Source organism: Pieris brassicae, chromosome 11 (genome assembly GCF_905147105.1).
Source record: "Pieris brassicae chromosome 11, ilPieBrab1.1, whole genome shotgun sequence".
Lineage (NCBI taxonomy): Eukaryota > Metazoa > Arthropoda > Insecta > Lepidoptera > Pieridae > Pieris > Pieris brassicae.
Genome location: NC_059675.1, coordinates 14099358 through 14111826, shown reverse-complemented (window position 1 = coordinate 14111826; position 12469 = coordinate 14099358). Strand labels below are relative to the sequence as shown.

At 31.7% G+C, this 12469-nt stretch overlaps 1 protein-coding gene across 1 annotated transcript in view; it reads left to right on the top strand.

Annotated features, from left to right (window-relative positions):
• The first annotated feature begins 8485 nt into the window (after nt 1-8485).
• Nucleotides 8486-12469, top strand: part of LOC123716405 (neural cell adhesion molecule 1-like) — a 104907-nt gene continuing 100923 nt past the window's right edge. Inside the window, exon 1 of the mRNA XM_045672134.1 lies at nt 8486-8573. The gene's annotated coding sequence lies outside the window, so the exon portion shown is untranslated. The remainder of the gene's footprint in view (nt 8574-12469) is intronic.

The following is a 12469-nucleotide window of genomic DNA, read 5'->3' as shown; positions in this document are numbered from 1 at the left end:
TCAGTCAATTCGTGAGGTACCCACCTTTCAAGCTTTTTAATCTTCCCCATTTGCTTCAAGTGAATTAAAACAGTTTTATCACTAACACCGCAGCCTGCAGCTAACTCGGACGTGGTTTGCGATGGATCCGCTTCCACAATAGCCTTCAATACTTCATTATCAACTGTCTGGCTGATAGCTGATAGACAGCTTTTTCTGCAGGTCGAAATTTCCAGAACAAAAACGTTGTAACCAAAAACGAACTGTGTTTTCTTTTGCAACATGACCGCCATACACATCATTCACCCTTCGAGTCGTTTCCGCAGCACTAGTGCCACGGTGGAACTCGTACTCCTAAATAATGCGATACTTTAAGTTTTCCATTTTGTAAAATGAGTGACGCAAACAGAAAAAAACAGAAGAAACAAAAACAAATGAATGACGGTCATCGAAGCACAAATACATGAGTAAATAGCTGTACAAATTTGAATTTGAAATTCCTAACTAAAGAGGAGGTATTTGAGGTCAAAGTGGCCAGTACGACAAAACGCCAATTTCATATGTAAGGACCTAATATTTGTCTTGTAATGTATTCTATATTTTTTAAAATCTACCAAGTACAACAATTATAATAAAGGATCAGTCAAACAATGGAATCAGACAAGTAAATAATTGAATTGAGAATCGAATTATTATCTCAGTTAAGCGACTTAGCTCAATAAAATTACTTCACTGAGACTTTACGAATCTGTGTTGACGTTTGCAACAGTTACCAACTTTTATTAAACAAATTATATATTATATTCACTTACAATATAAATCTAATTATTTGTTTATGTTAAATATTACATGAGCGCAATTGTGAATGTATTACTCTTGCTAAAAAATAGCAGCAAATAGTTTCTCATTTATTGTAATCAGATTTAAATATTGAGATTCGTCAGTTCCAAGTTCACAATATAAAAGTTGTGTTTGCCGATTAATGTCGTCATCTGTAGTGGGGGCAGATGGGGGGGGGGGGCTAGGCCATTCCAGGCAATTATTGGAAAGTCGATTAATCGAAATCGGTTTTACAGAGCCGCCCAGCAAGGCATGGTTCGTTCTTGAACTTTCTTATCGTATGTAATTAAATAATAAATGAAAACTTAATAGTAGAATAAAAATCAAAGTACACGATTGACTTCTTCATAATACAGATTAACAACAAAAAAAAAAGATATTAAAAAGATTTCGTTTTGAATATTAAATGTAATTAGATCCAGAATTTCAGTTGAAATTAAATTATAATCTGTGAAAGTACAATGTCAATTAGTTTATGAGAAGGGTATATTAAGACAAAACACTCAGATTTACCTGTCTATACAGAACATCAGTAAGTAGATTTCTAAAATAGTTTTTACAATGGTAACACAGTTTCTTATAAGGCATTAGATAGTTTATAATACAATAATAAATTACAGAAAAATATTCCATAAAATAGCAAACAGTCATAACGAAAATAGTTGGCAGAAAGTTAATTTGAATACAATAAACCGTCACACCGTTCATAATGAATTAAAGGAAAAAATAAAGCTTTTAAAAGTAAGACGATTCTTCATGACACACCAGTGCCGTGAACAATAAAAATGCAGTCGCTATACGACCTTATGTCTTTCGTCTTAATTAGCATCATCTTTATCATTGTTTTTAGAAGAGACAAGAAGGACATATCATCGTTGTTTTTGGGTGGACAAAAAACCATTTTCGTTCGATTATAAGTGTTGATTGCGCAGATAGAGTAAACAATTTATAGATGCAGACATTACAAGATATGAACGCGTTATTTGCACAGACAACATTTTTATTATTAAAAAAACATTTCCTTAAATATCGACGTCAGAATATATTGTATGGTTAGTGTAGATGGCACGGAAATAGTCAGTATAAGTCGGTAGGCAGTAAATTACGGCCCCAGCGGTTGCAACTTTATCTCATTTCAAAGCCTCCCCTTCCACCCGTTACCACTAGGTTACCAGGTTAACTTGATTATTCCTGCTAAATTTATGTTAAATATGATGAATTGTTGCAAAATTCGTATTGATAGCCTAGTGGTAATATTATAAAACTTGTGTTATGACTGTTCATTACACAGATGAGTGTTTGGTCTATTTTTGTTAATCTGTTTGGGAATAAGAATAGCTTAGTTGATTGGTTGAGTTTAAGGCATAAAATATTTTACCAGCCTTAACATAAAATTAATAACTGAAGTAGAAATATGTGAAGAAAAACACTTTTTGAATGGATTGAAGCTATGTATTGTTATGAAAAACTTATAATTAATACATTTCCGACGTTTCGCGTGCTTTTCAGCGTGCGTGGTTTTTAATATTAAACATAGCTTCAATCCGTTCAAAAAGTGTTTTTCTTAATGTATAAAAGCTATGTTAACAAAAAACAATAGAAATATGTGAGCAGTGGTGGCCTAGAGTGCGACTCTCATCCCTGATGTCGTAGATTCGATCCCCGACTGTGCACCTACTTTCATTCTATATATCTAACAATCACTCGAACGGTGAAGAAAAAATCATTGTGAGGAAACCGTCTTGCCTTAGACCCATAAATTTAAAATTAGATTAATAAATGATCATGAAACAGATACAGAACTCTGAGGCACAGACCTAAAAAGATTGTAGCGCCATTGATTTATTTAGAAATGTGTCAATACGTTTGGTATGAATGAAGACGTGATTAATGCTTTTATAATGCAATAATTAAGTTATGTAAACTTAACCTTTTGATTCGTTTCCAGTGTCGATATCGAAATCCTGTAATAAATTCGCGTATCTGGTAAATACATTTTAATATCTATTGTAGAGGATATTTTATTATTGTAAAATATACTGATAGAATCCTTATCAATTTAGTTCTATTAGATTTTCCATACAGAACTATATGAACGTAACAAACAATAGCTCAACAATTCTATTTATAGTTGTTGAATGATATGACGCCGTTCTACACTTTATAATACTCTGTGTTAGTATTCGTAAGTTAGTAGTTATACATACTACACTACCGTAGCCACTCTTCTTCATCTTCCAGACAAGAGAATGAAATGTATTTTAAGTCTTTTAATAAACAAACATAAATTTTATATTACACCGACTTTTACCTATACGTAAACACTTTACTGTTACTATGTTCAATAAAATTGTAACCAAGATCTATCCGTTCCGTGTTGTTTGCATTTTCATTGAAAAGCCTGAAATCAGGCCATGTAACAAATATGTTTGTGTAAATGTATAAGCACAGAGAACTATATAAGTAAAAGCATAGTGGAACAAACAACTAAATAACTTGATAATCGTTCCACGAACTGTTTCGAGCACATAGAACAAGGCTTTGAAGCAGGCTTTATAGATTAAGCGAAGCATGAAATATTGACAGACTTCTCGGAATATTTCACTTCTATAAGTTTTTTTTAATAAGATAGTTGGTGAATAAAGAAGGTTCATAGTTCTACATTTTTATCAAAAGCAAAAGTTTATTTTTACTGTTTTATCACACTCCTGTCTTTGCCCTCGAACGAACGTTACATTCATACACTTCGCTGATACAAATAATTATTGTTAAAATATTACTTTCTAAATAAAATGTACTAATGGACTTAGTAGCGTCAGTGAAAACTTGTAAGCCTATTTGAATGTATTAAACTAATATCCTAATATAGATTTTATCGATTTTTTTTGCGCTTCGCCTAAGTTCTTATGTATTTTCATACATGTATAACCCCTCTATAACATATTTTTATAAGTAACTGATTGTCCTCCTTGTAACATGTGTGTTTGAGAGCAAAAATAAAATAAAAATAATGTAAATCGAAATATTGGACCTTCTTTGGCATACTTGACAGACAATAGATATAGCAATGAAACAAAAGCTACAATTATATTGTTCTATCATTATAGGAAAGACATACGCTGGTGACCATCTTTTGTAATTAGTTTTTAATGGTTTAATTATGATTTACAATTTGTTTATTGTAGAGTGAGATTTTTCGTTTCAAGTCAAATCATCTAGATTTCTAATCTACCAGTTCTAAAAATTTAATAAAAATACTATGTCGACGTTGCTAAGACATGCAGGTTATAATATAAATTATATATCATTTATATTATAACCTAATATAATATATCATTTCATGATAGACTTACGTTAAAAAACTCAGATTAAATTACGCTTTATAAATTGGGATGAAATTCTTCTCATTCTGGAACGATATTTAAGTGAATATTTAGTTTAGAAGTTTTAAAGATAAAAAGTTATGCAAGGTAATATGTTCGGCACTTGTATAAAAAATATTTAATAAATTAATGAAAATTAGATAAAGGATAAGGGACCTATATGCTTTTCGTCGGATGCTGCAGATTCAATTACTGTATCTGTCACCGAAGTTATCCTTAGGGCATGGAAGTCTTTATTCCATTTCCTCAGTGCTAATCGGTAATTCTCATTTCTGGTTAAACGTTCTTGCAAGTTGGCCTCGCGTCGAAGTCAAGATGAGCCCACTGTTATATAAAAAAACATAACTAACAACACTTATTTTGTGTGGCACAGAGTCAAACACATAATAAGGGTTTTATTGTATCAGTATATATATAGATTAGATTAATTCATAGACTGAAGTACCTGAGGTTTGTTAGTACGTTTCTATTGAAAGGTTTGTAGAAATCCTCAGGCAGCCTTAAGCGATCGCGTCAATAGAGACTAAATAACAAAATATATAAAAATTAAAACAAAGTTCGAAACCTATATAATACAAAATGTTAAACAAGTCGAAATAGTAAGTGACGATAAGAATAAATACAAAAAGAATTTTGTTTGTTTTTAATACCTTTTTAAACATCACGACTTCGTTCGTCAAAGTTGGAATTTCTTAACGTAATTATCAGGAAAAATACTAAATATAAATTCAATTCCATTATTTTTCGATATAGGATTTGTTTCGGAACACGCGCAAAGCCAAGACTAGGAGTTGGTGGAATATTTTATATATCGAGTTCACGGAACATTATTTTATTAACAAAACGTCTATTAAATAAAATTGGCTTTGTGATCAACATATAGCATATTTTTAACGTGTTATTTATTAAATGTATGAGCTTAAAGTATGTCTACAGATTTTTTTATGGTTCACGCCGGACAGTAAATAAATATGTGTATTAGTAATCAAAGCAATCAAATAAATCATAGCAATTAAACTACATAGTACTACTAATAATAAAAAATCAAACCAATTTAAAAAGGTCCCTCCCATTGGTAGTGTACCTTTAACTCGTTGTATTGCGGTACTTATTCGTTGCGATCTTTGAATTAGAAAATGCTTCATAAAATATGCGATATTCCAAGGATCTACTATAATGCTTAACAAATAATATAAAGAAGGTTGATTTAAAATTAATGCTTTGACAATTGAACCCATCAACATCATATTTATTATTAAGATTGGTTAACAAATTTTCATGGCTAAAAGCTTTTCAGAGACTGGAATGGATTTAACAAAAAATCTCTTGGACTTTATTAGCATAGACATTACATTTATTACTAACAAAACACACACACAGAAACACACAAAATAGTAATTAAAAAGCAACAAAAGATTATGGATATAAAAGCAAAATGGTCCATTATAAGTGTGTAATGTGTGTGTGTTGTGGCTGTAATTGGCCCTGGCTTAGCATTATGGAACAGTCTGTTCCACAGCACTGGTCATTCTGCCAGAGACCATAACAATTAGTTTGCGCCTCAGACGAAAAGAAAGAAAAATTATGTAATAATAATAGTAAAAAAAATTCAGGAAAAAAGTCTTCGAAGATTTGTGTGTAAAAGAATATAGTAAATAAAAAAAATATTAATATACGAATGTTAACTACTTACTTTGTAATTAATGATCTACTATCTACATATAAGAGCAGTGTTGGACTTTCTCCTTGGAACTTGGATGTTGGATTCAGTGTGCGACTATCATCACTCAAGTCGTAGCTTCGATCCCCGGATGTGCACCAATGGACTTTCTTGATTGATACTTTTTCTTTTTTTAAATATAAATATAAAAAGAAATGCTATGTAAGTTTTCAATTTTCGTATCATGGTAACGTAAATATATGCATGCTGCAATGCTTCAGTCGAAAGACGTAGATTATGGAAAATTGAGGCAATGAAATTATCTTTTATCCAGATATGTATCCAGCTCTTGAACTATCACAGTGATAGGTTTGAGGACAACTCAGTGATCGTTGAGGCGTTTCAAAGTAATATGGGTAAGCCAAATGAACATTTCCCGCACAAGTGTACAGTCTGTACTGTAATGGATCTCCCCCTTAATAATTTTTTACTAAATCAACTTATTTATCATCTAAGAATGTAAAAAAATATTTGTTCAAATACCTATATTAAATGAAGATTACGTCCGTGTATGTCTAAACACGATAAACTCAAAAACGACCGCCACGATATTTGTAGTGTTTTCAGTAAATGATACTATGAATCTTAAAGAAAGTGGATTATTGGAATATATAATATACACTATTATAATTGCCAATCATTGCGACCGAACAGCGTAGCAACATATAAACATTACAAGCTTGTAATGTTGGTGAGCGGGAAAAAAGCAATTAAGTTTATTAGCTATTACCTAACTTTAGAAAAGATATAAATAGCCCAAGTTGTAAAGGATGAACTATTTAAAAAGACCTTTAGTTGAGTTAGATTCCCAGTATTATATATAGTTGGTATTTTCTTATTTTAAAAGCTCCTTTTTGATTTGATATAAGATGAACGACGAAGTTTATAATCCTACATTTTGTGACATTTATGCTATGAATCCTTTTCAGTTTCTTGTATCCTACTGAATAAAGTTTTAACATTGCTATTTTAAGAAAACTTTATTTAAATATTATAAGTGACAACATAAACAAGAACTTCAACGAAAAGATAGCAAACGATTTGAAAAATTACGTAGGCACTTAAACCAATATATAGATACAGATCTTATTCAAAACAATCAACTTAGTAAATGAAAGTGTTATGTATACAAAATTTATCGATACCTGGCGGAAATAGGCGATTCATAGTAGATGCATCTTCAATAGCATTTACTATGGAGAGTGTTTAGAGGAGTTGGTCGGATTAATACCTGCAGCTGAGTTTCGTCATCGGACGTCGAGGCAGAATACAAAATTCCATCCGTATCACCTCGACGTCCGCCGTTCCACGACTGAGCGTTTTTCAAGGCAATTTTTGGCGCGCTCTACCGCTATGTGGAACCAACTGCCCACTGAAGTGTTTCCGAACCAATTCGACTTAGGGTCCTTCAAGAAAAGAGCGTACCAATTCTTAAAAGGCGCCAACACACTCGCGAGCCCTCTGGTAATGAGAGTGTCCATGGGCGGGCGGTATCACTTAACTTCAGGTGAGCCTCCTGCCCGTTTGCCCCCGTTTGCGTTTTGCGTTATAAATCTGGCCAGTCGATTACAGCTATTGTCAGCAACTGCAAACCATGATGGAAAAGGTAGCAGCTAAACAATGCTGGTCAATCGAACTAGATTGCTGCCTTACGACAACGCTAGACCACCAAACGGTGCACAATATCAAATTAGAGGAGCTTCAATTGGAATGTCCAAAACACCCACAAACAGATCAAACAACTACCTTTAAGATTGCAAAAGTGCATAAATAATACTTTGATTAATTAAATATATTCTATTGAAAAGAAATATACTTTTTGTTCCTTCCATACGAAATGCTGATTTCATTTTTCTTAATATTCATATACAAGGTTTATCTAAGTGAATATAAGTTTTATTTTAATATATATCAAACGGTATTTTATAACTAATTATCCTAGAAATTTTATAGAAACTGGGCCGAACGAAAGTTGCTACTACAACAATTCTCGAAATTACAATTTATTTTGGAAAACATTTTGACAAGGTTTAACGAGAGCCTCGGCACGGTCAATGCGCTAATTCAGTTCGCAGCAATTAATATGTAGCTGGCACTGAGTGAGCTTACTTCAAGCACAGTTAACATGTAAACAGTATTCACATATTCGTGATATACATAATATACTAGACTATTATTACTACAAGATATATAGCAAATTTTATGTTATACAGCCAGTTCCTAATTGACTAAATATTAAAATTAATTACCGAAGATGCCTAAAACAGTAAAGGATTATGACGTAAAAGTAATAAGTTTTTAATATTTCGCAGTAAAGATTTTGGTTTAAAAACATTAAACAGTAAACTGTACAGTTGTTATAACAATATGCATTTTATTTGTTAACAAATAACACATACGCGTGCGTAATAGGACATTATTATAACTTGATCACTGAATACAATAGATGTACTGTTCTGATTATATACCTGTACCTGAAGCGAAGGCAACCAAGCTTGATTCGCGCACTAGGTAGGAGGCGACATACATTGACTGGGTAGAGCCAGTCAACCGCGAGCTTCGCACTTTAGCAAACGTGCTGTGCGCAACTAAATATGATCGAACTTTTTCACGTGAATAGTGTTTTTATGTTTATATGGACAATTAAAGAGGTCAGTACAAAAGACGTACACACAATGTAAATATACATATATAGTTTGATCGTAATTATAATCAAACATATATTTATAACAAAATAACCTAATAAGTTACTAAGTCTAACATATTATTATAAATGACATAAAAGCTTACATAAGCACGTTACTAACATATGAAATACTTATAACAAGAAAACTTTATTCTTATATTATTATAAGAATAAAGTTTTAATATGCTTCAATGATGAAGCTAATGAAATATATACGTTGTAACGTCAATATATATACATAAATAGTTTGTTTCGCTTTAATATTATTCGAATAAAAACGTATCGTGAACTATAAAAAAAAAATAGTAAAGCCGTTTCAGAAAAGCAGTAGTGAATGAATAATCCTCGCGTAATGACGATACGATAATAAATGTTTTGTATGAAATAATGTTATTCATTTGTAATCGCCGTACTAAATATTATGTATGAAATTAATAAAAACATGAAGCTCTGGCAGGTATATTAAATTACTACTGAGTTACTGTTACAGTTTTACATAATATCGACAAATAAATTGAAATGTTGGATTGGTTAATATGACTTATTAAGTGTAATATTCAATTTATATTTTCAACGTAATTAAACAATCGGTTGTTTTGAGTTAAACAAATATGTGTTCGTTAGATATTGAACAAAAACTGTTGGTAAACACAATGGCTCGCAGCTAACCAAGTTTCGATTCCCGCCGACAAATATATTTTAGGGTTGCAATGGCGTTCTAAAGAATATAAATAATTCCAAATCTGTTTCCACCTCGTACACCAACACATTAAGAAATTTAATAAAAAAGATTAATTGATTTTGATCGTGGTTTTACGGGGTATTTTATTATGTTTTTGAGTCGTAGAGTGCGATCGTATAGTATACATTGTAACTGCTACTCTGTAGCCATATTCGTAGCAGTATCGTAGACATCAGAATTGAAAGAATATTTTTTATACAATAAATGATTTTTTTTATATTCTTATGTACATTAACTTAAGTTCGATCGCGCAACCAACACTCTCTAACACTTTACAAATATTAACCAAGTAATCACAGCAAACATGACAGTCACAGAAAGTTTAATGTAATCTTTGTAATCTTCTAATGCCTTTTAAATTACCGTAATTTATTCTATTGACGTTATGTTTTCTTTCGTAACATGTTTTCTTTGTAACGTCATAAACTGATTTTATCTATTTATTACAGGTCTATGCTTACACTGTTTATAAAAAGTATATTTTAGTTTTAATGTATCTCTTCATTTGTCTCTTTTCGTTTAATTGTGCTTTCACTGTCTTAAAAGTGAGACATGGCCGACTAGATTAGGTTACATTTTTTTATGTACATTAAATTTCATGTTCAATCGAAATACTGTGCTGAATGATTAGCGTAATTTTAGTTACATTATTATTTTTGCAATAAAATATAATGGATTAGTTTAATGGAGAGAAGAAACATCAGAAAAAGTTTATTTCAGACTAGTGTTAGTTATGTACATTAAAGAGAATCTTATTTAAATGCTATTGCGTCTGTTATTATGTATAGTCTGTTATTTTTGTTATACGGCTTTTGCTGTGACAGTAATTTTGTTATGTTTTTTACTTATTTTATTCATATCTTACGATGAAGGTATCTTTATGATAAAGGAAGTATTTATACAATAAGTTACCTGCTACCAGAGCTTCTCGGTGGAGGTTCTTCCGTCTTATCTTCTTCATCTCCTCGTTCTTGATCCTCAGTGTTTCTCACTGAATCCAAGATGTCTTTGTCTGTAAGTGACCAGGCAGTTGTCTTCTTTGATGTAGGATTTGCCGTATTTCCTGCCATGTTAAACTGTTGAATCCACTCGGCTAATGGAAAGTCGTCGTCGCTATCGAACTCAAGTTCTGTTTCCACCTCATCACTCGTAGAATTGGTACAAAGTCCAGTATGTCGAAAAGAGTGCTGTGTAGTTACGGGTGTTACTTCTTCGCAGGCTTTAGATAGAAAAAATATTAACATAAGTTTTACAGATTCGACCACTTCATCAATAATTTCCCTTGACGCTTTTAATCACAATCTGGTCCATTCACTGTTTGCCATTTCTATGTTTTGAAGGTTTGATAGTAACGGGTGGGCACGGCAGTTATCAACAAGAAGTAAAAAACACAGTTCTTTTTCAAAAAGTTTACTGGTCATTCAAGCTGATTTATTAGCTATACGTCAGTGGCAATTTTTTGATGTGCTTAAAACAGCGCGGTTTTTTCGATTTGCCTATTACAATTAGCTTTCTTTTTTCTGTGCCATCCATATTAGCATCCACGTGTACCATAATCCATCGTTCCTTAAAATGCTTCCCTTCCACAAACTTTTCCCTTTAAATTTCAGAGTTTACCTGGAGTCAACTTATAGAAAATTCCTAATTCATCAGCATTAAAAATATCAATTGGGGCGTATTTTTCTTTAATTTTCGGACGATTTTCCCTCGCCATCGGCTTGGAGATTTTTTTCTTTCTTTTTTCCATATTTTCTTAGAAAGTTCATATGCATGATGCCGAGAGAGGGTAATACTTTGTAGAGTGTATCTTTGTATGGAAGACAAGCCAAGCCCAATAAAGCCAATTGATTTCGACGCTTCAGGAAGTTAGTTGTTAAAAGGAGGTACAAGGAGTTTACACTGTATATTTAAACACAAGTATTTTAATAATTCAAATGAATAATACCGGAAATGATACCTGTTACAATACAATGTCTTAATATAATAAAAGTAAAATATGATACAAAAGTAATAATTACTAGAACAAAACATGCAGCCGGGTTAACAACAGTTACAATAGGAAGTAAGGCATTCAAAGACAGCAAAACCGCAGTAATTGTACCAGCGCGTACAATATTCTACTTTATTACTCGACTACAAGGCGAAGCTAAAAAAGAATATATTTAAGTGCTTATGTATTCTGTAATATGAGTTTGAAAGTATCTTTGAGTGCATAATCGTTATGACTTAAAAGCTCAGACCGTATTTACGGGAAAATAAATTGAGATGACATATATAAAAATCTGATTTTTAATACCTGTCAATATTATTTTTCTTATTTCATAATTGTAAATGATAAAACTTTGAGTGTTTTCTCTATATATACCTGATACAAATCAAATCATGACGATATGAGTTATCATAAAAATTATATCGATATCACATTGATGACTGGAGGTCTTCTACAGTCCACTTCAAGACACTTTTTTTTGCAAACTAGCGAACCCACTGTTTGCAACAATCGACTCCCGGTAGGGCTATTCAATAAATGAAGTTCTAATATACTAAGCAAATAAATTTTACTGGAAATATAAATTATGTAATAACCGTTCTAGTAGGTTCTTTAAAGAAACTGTACACCAAATTATATTTTGTAATACAAAGGATGTGTACTGACGTTCTAGCTTTCGAAGTTCATTTTCTGTATACGATTTTTGAGAATATTTCACAGCGTCATCACGCGTATCTTAAAAGCTATACGAGGACCTGATGTCTTCTAAATAACATTAGCACTTCAGCACTCGGCACGGGTCGTTGCCTTACTTTGATGAAGGATTTGCTTCTTGAAAGCTTTTGTTAAATTTTTTGCAGAATTCCCCTTAAATAAATATAAGCACTCTAGACAAGCGAAGAATATGGCTTCAATAGTATCCTCGGGCTCATATTTCGCGTAAAATACTTAATTCTGAAATAAGATATTTAGATTTTGTCGTATAAAATTACATGTAAATATTGAAAAAAAAAAACGAAGGATACAATTTAATTTGTAAAATATATGTATGTATTAAGTAGATTTATATTTAATTCAAAGCTTTTGTTTGTAAGCGTTTTAAGCACAAGTAAAAAATTACGATAGTCTT